Source organism: Acipenser ruthenus, chromosome 41, assembly GCF_902713425.1.
Source record: "Acipenser ruthenus chromosome 41, fAciRut3.2 maternal haplotype, whole genome shotgun sequence".
Lineage (NCBI taxonomy): Eukaryota > Metazoa > Chordata > Actinopteri > Acipenseriformes > Acipenseridae > Acipenser > Acipenser ruthenus.
In genome coordinates, this window is record NC_081229.1 from 578,556 (window position 1) to 589,666 (window position 11,111).

Genomic DNA, 11,111 nt, shown 5'->3' on the forward strand with positions numbered 1-11,111 from the left:
TCTTAACATTAACACCAAAAAAAGTAAAACACGTGCGCACACAATGACCAGTGATAAGGTTTCTCATACTAATGAGAACAGGGATGTTAATCTGACTGTTCTGAATGGGTGAGTCTGATTTTCATCCTTTAAAGCGATTTGCAAGTGTTTAAAAAATGTGATTTTAAAGTATCGTTTGCACTATTAAAGGGGTCGAGCAGTGGCAATCTTCCTAGTGCCAAAGACAGGCAAGCAATGGATTTAAGCATCATACAGAACGGTATCTGCAGAAACGACTGTATTTGCAGGAAATCGTTGACTGCAGTTGTGTGGAATGGAGACACCCGCGTTTGGATCAACGTGCTGTTTGAAATGTGCAGACAGACGGTTACTAAGTGGGCAGACCTTGTTATACTTGCTTGTCAAGTTCTCGTTCTTCTTTTTCACTGAAAAACAAAAACATCACAGCAAACAAAGACAGGTATTGCGATGTTAACTGTTGCAATGCATGCGTATAGGACATGGAGGGTGGTTAAATGTATTGTGTCTGTAGCCCTGAAACAGGCTGCTCTAAGTCTGGGTAATTTGAATGCTGTCATATTCGATGCTGCAGCACAGTACGCTGACCAGGCTGTGCTCGCCATCTTTAAACAACGCTTGTCTTGGGTTATTTCTCACACCTCGCAATGCTGAACAGCATACTGAAGCTGTTTCGCTCTGGCGCTCGCATTAAACCAAATGGATGCAAAGCATGATCTTAATATTAGGCAGACTGCACAAGCGTGCTTACATGAGAGGCGATACAGATGGGGAATATAAGAATGTGGTAATACTGTCTGCAAACACCCACTTTGTAGTTCCAATAGCAAATATCTGATCTCTGACTGCCAACCCTCATAAAAGTTCACCTCCGTTAAAGAGTAACAGTTTAATAAAGCATATGTGAGCATTGTGAAGAATAGTGAGGTATAGTCATAAACATGGCAAGCCAGGGTATAGTAAATGCATTGTATAACCAAAGCAAAAATACCATGATAAACTTTTATAAAGGAAAGGACCTAGCCGTGCCTTTTTTGACACTGTGTAAGCCTTTGAAAAAAAAAAAAAAACAGCCCCAATTTGTAATTGGTTTCTTTCAGGGTTAATGCAACAGAGACAAATGCTTTGCATGCCTGCCGTGACCAGAGAGCTGTCTATTAATACTGTATTGGTTACATGTAGCACCTGCAGCGTTGAACACAAGGGGGGAAAACCTAACTGAGGTGATCCACGCTTACCCAGTGGAACCACAGAGCAGAGCAGAGCAGCTGTGCTGCTTTATGTCACGGGATAGTATACACCACACAAAAAATCAACAATCCCCTTTAGAGTGAGGCAAGTCATGAAAACTTACTTCAAAGAATTCAAATCAGCAGACACCGTGTGCTGCGTTAAACAAAATCGGGTACTTTTGACTTGGACTCGCAGAAAACAAATCTAAACAAAGTCAAATTTCTCATGAAGAGGAGATGTGAAAAAGCGCTGAGGTTGCAGCGTTACAGTAATATGTCTGAGTCTGCAAGTTTAAATTCTGCTTTCATGATCGCTATCAAAGCGAGAACTCAGAGAAACATTACAATGCGGGCTCTTCTTCACTCAGTTTCTGTCTGACTATTTTTCTTCACATAGAAAAGCCAGTTGTGTGAGAAACAAAGTCCAGAGCAGGTTGGGTGGGGTTCAGGATACTCAAAGTGTGTTCTGCAATTTATTTGGTAACACTGAAGTGTCTGGCATTTACTGTGTATTTACACAGCAGTTACTTAGTGAGTACAGTGTTATCCTGCATAGTTCCAATGTATTTAAACTTGTCTTTGCTGTTTGCATCAGATGATCTCCTTTTCTTAGAACATCTTACTCTAGTCTCTTGCTTTTTAGCGGATGTGGTTTAAGAATGCGTCGGACTCAGCGTCTGTTTCCTGTACCATTTCCCCCTTGCTTATCGGCAACATAGAAGCAGTCTTTGAAAATATAACAGAGGGACTGTTTCAGTCTGTACTGTCTGGGAGAGCAGTCTGGCACTGCAAGAGCTGTTGAACCTGTTTGTTTGCATAGTAGGTTGGCAGCACGGAGCGTTCTAGAGTTCACACTGCTATTGAGCAATATAAGAGACTGTGGTGCCTTGGTGCTGTGAAAGGTAGGACATTGTATGACTTCCGTTTCCTTTTTTGTTGTATCAGCTTTTTCTTCAGGGCTTACAGGTAGCATGCAGGTGCTAGGTCACAGCGGTCACTTGTCATTGGACCTACTGTGTTTGAGTTGCTGTTCCAGAACTAGCCATGAGGTGTCCCTTGACGGTCATTCCAGTCTAGGACTTTGTTCCAGCCCAGTTTTAAATTAGTTGGGAAAACCTGGCTGGAAAAACATATGGGGACTGGAATGGTTCTATAGGGCGAGATAGGGGATCTGGGATGACATCCAAGGGGTTGATTTGATCTGGACTGTACAGCACTTTAAAAAGCGCTCATATTATAGCATTGTGCTCTAATTGCCCCATGCTTGCTGTGCCTTTGGGTAATGCAAATGAATTCTGGAGCAGAGATGAATAATGCAGGTGTGTTTGAATCTGCCTCTAGCTGAGGAGTAGCCTTAATAATGTGCAGATTAAATGATGCAGTGGTTGGTTTTGCACGGTTTGCCGTGCCCTGCTGGATTCGTAGTTCTGCGCTGTGACGTCTGTGAGTGTGTTTTCAGTGGCTCGTTGTCCTGCACGCTCAGCACAGCTCACCCTGCTGAGATGAGTTTGGATGCATTGCTCCCTGTGCGGGTTCTCAGCCGAAAGGGGAAGGAGCAACAATCTGGTTGCAATTGTTTATCTGGGGATCTGCGACTCTGTGCACTACAGCGGCTATCAACGAGGAAGCTCGCAGCATGAAGGGTCATTCCGCTTGCCAGTAATGCAGTCTGTGTGTAAACAGATATATAAATATGGGGACAATACACCGATAACCTGGCTGTGATGTCTTTAACTGCTTCTACTATTCCTTTCTGTTTAAACCTTCAATTCAAACTCTCTCTCTCTCTCTCTCTCTCTCTCTCTCTCTCTCTCTCTCTCTCTCTCTCTCTCTCTCTCTCTCTCTCTCTCTCTCTCTCTCTCTCTCTCTCTCTCTCTCTCTCTCTCTCTCTCTCTCTCTCTCTCTCTCTCTCTCTCTCTCTCTCTCTCTCTCTCTCTCTATATATATATATATATATATATATATATATATATATATATATAGCACAACCGCATACTGTTTGCACTGTACAGTATTAGGCTATCTAACACCTGCTACATTTCCTTTTCCTATATTATCAGAGTTTAAAAATAGAACAGTGTGTATTCTGCACAAGATGTAAAGCTGTAGTAAAAGGATTTTAGTTCCTCAGTCTCACATTGGAAGCAGGCCTGACCTAAAGCCTCTTTCACACTGGCACTCCTTCCCGGGTCCGGATCCAGGTTCTGGCTACCCGGGTCAGAATCCTGCGTAGTGTGAAACCACGTACCTGGGTCGACACGGTTTGACCCGGGTTGAGCGAGACAAAATGCATGAAGGGCGTTCGTAAGCCGACAAAAATAAAGAGGAGTGAAGTGAAGGTTTCACTTCCGCCAGAAGCGTTTCTGTTTATTCTGTTTATTCTGTTTAGCCATGTTTCTGTTGCTTGAGACACAGCACGAGACAGATTGCAGCTGGGATGAGGAAGCATTTGCTCTAATCAACATTTTTGCTGATGGTTCAATCCAGGTCCTGATCCAGGTAGAGCATGCCAATGTGAAAGGGGCTTAACACGTTGGTGCGTCATGCCTAGTCTAGTGTTTCCCACCTTGGGATGGTGTTGTTGTGTAGTGTCTACATCAGCACACAGATGGTGAAAGGTCATCAGACACCATCTGCTAACTTCATTCATCATTATTTTTGGAGCTGTATTTCCTTCATTTCATATTTTGTTTTGCATTTGCACAACAAAAAACATTCACTTCCTGTCTTGGTACGTCTGTTCTGCACATGTGACTAACATCCTGACACGTTTTGTTCTCTTATTTTCTAGTTCCTCGTCCTCTGTAATCAGACAGCTGAGCATTGCTCCTGTACCGTACTGTATGCCTGCAGCAGCTGGTGACTAAGGAGACGTCATTCCACACGTGGTAGGCTCCTCCCCCTCCATTCTGCTCAGTGAGGGCTATTGTCCAGTCTGCAGATGTTCGCTGTGGAAGCTATTTTGAAAGTTGATGGAGGGGTCTCACCATTGATAAATAGGAAGTTGACTTGTTTAAAGTCGGAGTAAGAAGTCGAGGAAATGAAGGGGTGCTGTTTTAATTAACGGGAGGAAACGGCTTTGTCTTCAATATTATATAGATGTTTTTCCTTAGTCATTAGAAAAGTTTACTGTAGTAAGCCACAGTGAGAGCATGGCAAATTGTAGATGAGCAAATTAGATATATGGTAAAAAGCAAAACTATGGTAAATGCATAATATATTTGAAATGTGCATTTATTTATTACCAGGATAGAGCCCTTGAGACATGCATGGAAGTGTTTGAAACTGCAAATCTGACATGAGAAACTTGCATTCTGTTTTGTTTGATTATTCTGTTCATGGAATGTTTTGTAAATATCGGTGTTGATTATTTAAATATAACAGTTTGCATAATATCTCTTGGTGCATGGGATAGAAAGGGAATGGGTTCTCAAAGAGACTAGCAACGCCCCAGCTCTCCACTCCAACAAAAACAAGCTTGGAGGCAAAATGTCCTTTCTGAACACTTTTGATCAGAGCTACTGTAAAACCAGAAATATTTTCAAACCTTTTATGTGTTTTTTGCGTATGGGAGGGAAAAAAGTAGGTTTTATGGGTGTGATTCGCCAAATATTTTTGGCTTTACAGTCTTCTGATTGAGGGGCACCTTTTCATTTTGTGACACACACTGCCCTCTAGTGGCGGTGTCTCAGAATGCAGTCAATAAAGCACATCACCACATTTCCAGGTATACGGTAGGCACACCTTTGCTGTTTGTTTTTCCCATGCTGTAAAAGTCGGGTTGGCAAGTTCACAACTGGCTCGGATCCAGGGACAGATAAGACTTCTTTCTTTCTCAAGATAAGAGAGAGAACGTGCTAGTTTCACTATGGTACTCCTGTAAACAAAGCAATAAGGAAAAGAAAATTACAAAACAAAAGGGTTTTATTACTACTATGACCTAATTGTTATATCTTTCATTTCATAACAAATAATTTCTTTGAATAAATAACCCCAATCCTTCACGTCTTTCTGTGTTTCAGTATTCTACCATGCTGCGGATCCTGATCTTGTGTTTCATGCTAAAGGCTGCAGGTGGGTTTTCAGTTCTGATATGGTTTTAAGATGCTGCCCCTTTTTTTCTTCCAATAATGAGTAACTAATGTTTCTAAATCAAAGAAAAATACAATGCAACGATTAGCATGAAAAGTGTTCAAGCATATCTTACTGTCACCACTGTGTGGACGTCTTGGCTGATCGTCCCACATACTGAACGAAATACACAACAGGGTTAAACGTTTCCAATCAGAGTCCGGCTGTAACCGTTTCTCTGACCTCTTTGTTGCAGCCTCTTTGGAAATGGAGGGTTCTTCGGGAGACTTTCCAGGTAAATAACACGGCTGTTAGTTCTGATGATCACACATCTGCTTCTTTTAGAGGCGTCCAGTAATCTGAATTTAGCACAGATTCCTTCATCAGCTTCAACTATGTGTGCTACGTCTTCCCATATGTATGTATTGATTTATTGTGTGTGTTTGTTTATTCACTCATATTATTTGATTTTATTTTTTCATCCAAATTATTAAAATGAAGATGATGAAGACCTTCATGGCTTTATTATTAAAGGTAAGGTTTTCATATATATTATTCCTGAAAAGTTGCCTAAAATCCGTTTTCTTTCCTCTTCTTAGCTTTGTTAACGTTATCACGCCTCCCTCTTTTATAGTGCGGACAATATTTTGGTTGTTTTTCTTTCCACTTCCTTGAAACTTTAAGATGTTTCAATATTGCAGCTGGACTACAGCAGTAAGACTAAGGGGCTGTTTTGAAGTGGCTGCCCCTGCACCCTGGCACAAGCTGGATTGCATTGGAGTATTTAACAGCATCAGGGATTCTAGGTGGCTGCAATCCAGGATTCCCCAGTGCTGTAAATTGCTCTAATAGAATCCAGGAGGGGATTGTCCGGGTATAGCTCGATCAAACTGACCCCTTAACAATATATGTGATGTGCGAGGAAGTTGAGGGGAAACCTGTAATAATCTGATTATTATATGTATTGAAGTTGAGGGGAAACCTGTAATAATCTGATTATTATATGTATTGTTATTATTACAGATGTGTTGAAAACCCAAAGGGAGTCTTCCACAGGTGACTATCTGTACAAAAAACAAAGAGCTTCGGCAAACGAGCTCTCTGAAATGAAATACTGCTATTATGGGTTGGGGTTCGGGTTCAGGATTCAGGGTAGGGGTTCGGGGTTAGGGTGCAGGGTAGGGGTTCAGGATTCAGGGTTGGGGTTCAGGGTAGGGGTTCGGGGTTCAGGTTCAGGATTCAGGGTTGGGGTTCAGGGTAGGGGTTCGGGGTTCAGATTCAGGGTTGGGGTTCAGGGCAGGGGTTCGGGTTCAGGATTCAGGGTAGAGGTTCGGGGTTCAGGATTCAGGGTAGGGGTTCGGGGTTCAGGATTCAGGGTAGGGGTTCAGGGGTTAGGGTTAGGAATCTGTAGCCAAGCCCGTTTTCTGGAATGGTCTCGTCGTCTTTCAGTTCCCTGCTAAGCTGACACTTGGTTGTTTTTTCAGAGGCCCAAACGAGCCCCAGTTCTTGGATCATCCCTGTTGCAGTCACTGCAGGGCTGGCGGTCTTTACTGTCCTTGTTATAGGTACAGCCTGTTTTCCTTATTTCTTTGCTATGTGGAAGAGGCACGACTAACACAGGAGGTGTGAATGGACATGGAGAGCTCACCAGCCAACGCATTACAGCCACGTTTTCCTAGAATTGAATGTACTGCCATTTTGAACGTCGTTTTGTGCGTGTTCTGTATGATATTGGTGTTTATGCTTAGAGTTATGTCCCAAGATCCTACAGTGTTTTACACCAGACTTGCTGCAGTATTTTAAACATTCGCAATTAGGAGCAGCTTTGATAGCAAGTTCAATACCAAGTAACACCCTCCTCCTCCTGTTTTTTCTTTTTAAATTCAGCAGGAGTTTTGATCAGGAAGCGCAGCCGCTCACAACAGCAAGGGTAAGCACATGCGCTCTATTGTCACGGACGGATTGAGTGGTGGAGTTACTGAACTGGGATGTTTGGGACGTTTGGATGTTTGTTTTCTGGTGCTTTTATGTGTTTTGGTAACATTGCGTTCTTCAAGTATTTAAAGAGCGATGAGCAATATTTTTTTTCTCCCACATCAGTTCAGAATAATAACAGTAAAGTCAAAAGACATGAAGAGGAATAAGTCCATTGTAACAGAGACTACATCGGTACAGCAAGGAGAAGCTGAACTGCTGCTCTCAGATACTCCTTGCTCCTTTCATGCCATTTAAATGTCTCTATGTCTGGCACATGCATTTGCTCTCGCCCTAGTTGCTAAGTCTCTGACTCTCTCTCCCTGTCTCACTTGAAAGCACTGACCTGTCTTCCATCCGCAGGGTCTACACAGTACCTGTGGAGCAATCCAAAAAAGAAGCAGTGTGATTGCAGCAGTGGACAGGAGGCCCAATCTACTGGTGTGGGTGCAAACGCTGCATGCGTTTCGGGGCAAAGTGCCAGTCTTGGAAGCTGTCTTCAAATTACCTGCTTTTAACACAAGCGCCCCCTCACTGACAATATACTGGTGCAGGGGCTACGCTATTTCAATTACTCCATTTCAAGAAAAAAGTTTTAAATATATCTATATATCTATATATATATATGAAATGTGTTGTGAGATTTGATGCTGTTTATGTACGGTGTACCTCGATTATTTCATGATTCAGTAACTGTTGATTTTGGTTTTACCCCATGTTGAGGGTAAAAGGCACACACTGCTGTATTTGCACCCTTGATTGAGTCACTGTATTGTGTATGTTGTGTCAGATTGGAAGAGCAGCACTGTATTCATTTGCTTTTGATAAAACGCGGTGCAGGGCTCACATCTTCATCGAAATGCATTGCTGGAGATGGGCTTTTATTTCTTGGCTTCAGCCGTAGGGCGGTGGGGGGGCTCTCTGTTCAAAGACCAGGTGGAGGGGATGTGCAATCAGCTTTGCTCTGTCCTTGAGGTGTCCAATTAGATATTTATACTAGAAAGTACTAGCGTTGAAATGTCTTTGTACGAGATGGAAAATACGCCTCATTAAAAATGAGCTATACTGTTTCATTATTCGTATGCAATTCTATATTGTTAATTAAAAGCAGATTTTTACGCACTCTGTGGATATCCGCTTGTATCATACAGCACCCAATCCGATGCTCTGTATGTATTTAGTGATGCGAGTAACTTGCCTCATTCTCTTTTGACATGTAGCACTCTTAGTCACCTTGTATTTGAATGGGATTTTTGCATTGTGCCACCTGGTGGCTACTTTAGTGTACTTCACTAAGATGACTTTATGACTGTAGCAGATTACTGTGCCTTTTGAAATGACTAAGGTCTGTTTATTAATAATCACCAATTACTGTAATACTTGTTTAACTCAGATTTACAATGTCCGTGGTGTGGTTTGTATGCTATATACTGGAAGTGCTTCTGCTGCACTTAGTTTTTTTTGTTATGTAACGTACTAAGAAACTGGTTTTCCATCAGCAAGAAATCTCTAACGTGTTTTTTTAATTGTTAAATAAAATAATAAGACAACAATATTTTCCCATGTCATTTATAATGTATTAAAAAAACGTTATATCTCCAAAGTATTCAGCTAAAGCCTGGCACAGAGTATTCTGAAGTCCTGGTTTCTTCCTCCCCACTAACATCGAGTCAAGTCGTAGCTGCTGTAAAGAAACACAGATTCAGTCCCACCTCGTGTTAATGGCACTTAAATACAACATCACTTCCTGTGCTGTAGGTCACATTTACTCAGATCGGGGGCCGGGGGTGGAGGATGGTTTGAAAGCGTTGCTCGTTCTGCTAAATTCATTTCTCTCATAAGAGATGAAAGGAAAACATTTGTGTTTTTGATTTTTAGTCTTTCTTTTTGGAACAGAAAAAAAAAATCCAACTCTACAACAAATACAAAACTGCTTAGGACCGCTGGCAAGACCCCCAAATGAAACGCCGAGCACTTTATTTCTGGTTTGATAACTGCATGATTTACTCACTTTGCCTTCTTCGCGTGACACTTCGGCATGGGACATCTTTTGTCACCTACAGAGAATAATTGAGAGAAAAAACAAACAAACAGAATAACTGGTGTGTTTCCACCCACTGAACACTATCTGTTCTCAAATCGCGTTGCAAAATCACGTACTGAGGAGGAAGCAGGCTAACCCGTTCCATGAAGCGTCTCTAGACACTGTGTATCTACGCTGTACTTATCTGGTAAATGCTCGGACGCTTGCGCATCATTACAATGCTATCCTGCATAGTTACAATGTCCTTCTGCACTCACAGATCAGAACCATGATTCCCATCACAAACAGCACAGCGGCGAAGATCAGACCCAGCCTCCTCAGGGAGTAGTCGTCTGTACGGAGAGAGACGGGACACGAGTGAAGAGTCTGCACACGTCGTGCACGCTATTATAAACCAGTCAGCACCACAGTGCTGAGCACTCCGGTGTGCATTCATTGCTGTGAGTGTCGCTAGACTACAAACTGATAAATATATTATACTAAATATATGATTTACACTCATGTACAGTTGATCCTGTTTTGACAGAACAATGTCTCGGCTTTGCTTCGTTATCCTCTTGGCCGTGTTCTTTTTTGCACAGTATTGTGGCAGTTTCCCCACGCTGTTCCCATGGTGATAATATGCATTTATCATAGCTGACCCTGGTTTGCCATGTTGACAATGAGATGTATATCTCAAGGGTTCTATACTGGTTAAATAAAAATACGTCTCTGTTTGAATTTGAATGTTTATTAATATTCTTTACAATACTTCCCTGTGCTTTACCACACCTCTCTGTGCTTTACAATGCTTCCCTATGCTTTACCAGACCTCCCTGTGCTTTACAATGCTTCCCTATGCTTTACCAGACCTCTCTGTGCTTTACAATGCTTCCCTATGCTTTACCAGACCTCTCTGTGCTTTACAATGCTTCCCTATGCTTTACCAGACCTCTCTGTGCTTTACAATGCTTCCCTATGCTTTATCATCCCTCTCTATGCTTTACCATGCTTTGATGGTGCTGTATCACACTGTGCTTTGACTGTGGGAACACTTTTATAAGGGAAGTGCTGACAAGATACCATAAGAGACAGAGGAGTTAATTGAATACATTCATCTTGACTACAAAGAAATAGGTAAAAAAAAAACCAGGCTGAAAAAATAGAAAATGAAGAAAAGGAGGGTGTGTGTTTTACTAACCATATTCAAACACACCAGGCTCCGGTGACAAACCTGTAATAAAAATAAAACAAGAAGCGATTAAGAGAAATAATGAAAGAAATACAGCTCTAACATTCACCCTGAGGCTGCTGAGCACAGGAGGGTGTTTATTAGGGTTATAATAATAATAATAATAATAATAATAATAAATTATTAGTAGTAGTAGTAGTAGGATATGATTATGATTATCATTATTATTAGTTGTTGTGAATGAGTTTCTCTGGTACAGTCACAGGTCATTTATAAAGCACTCTGCAGTTGTTAGTGTGCGTCTCATTTGTTTAACCTCAGCAGCAATATTAAGAGCTGACTCGCTGTACCTTGTGTGGTTTGTTTCCTTTGACTGGTGTTGAGGGTTGAGGCTGTGGGAGAGTATGGGAGATTCAATCTCCAGGTTAAACACTGTAGTAGTACTACGGAAGCATCTGCCAACTGAGCTCCAGCTGTCTTTGCTCTCTCAGAGTCAGGTCAGCTAGCTTGACTCTCAAGACTGAAACTGACTTGAAGCAAATAGCCTGGTTCTTACAAAATCTGCCAATCCTGATTTTAAGATGGCTTCTGTCTGTACCTT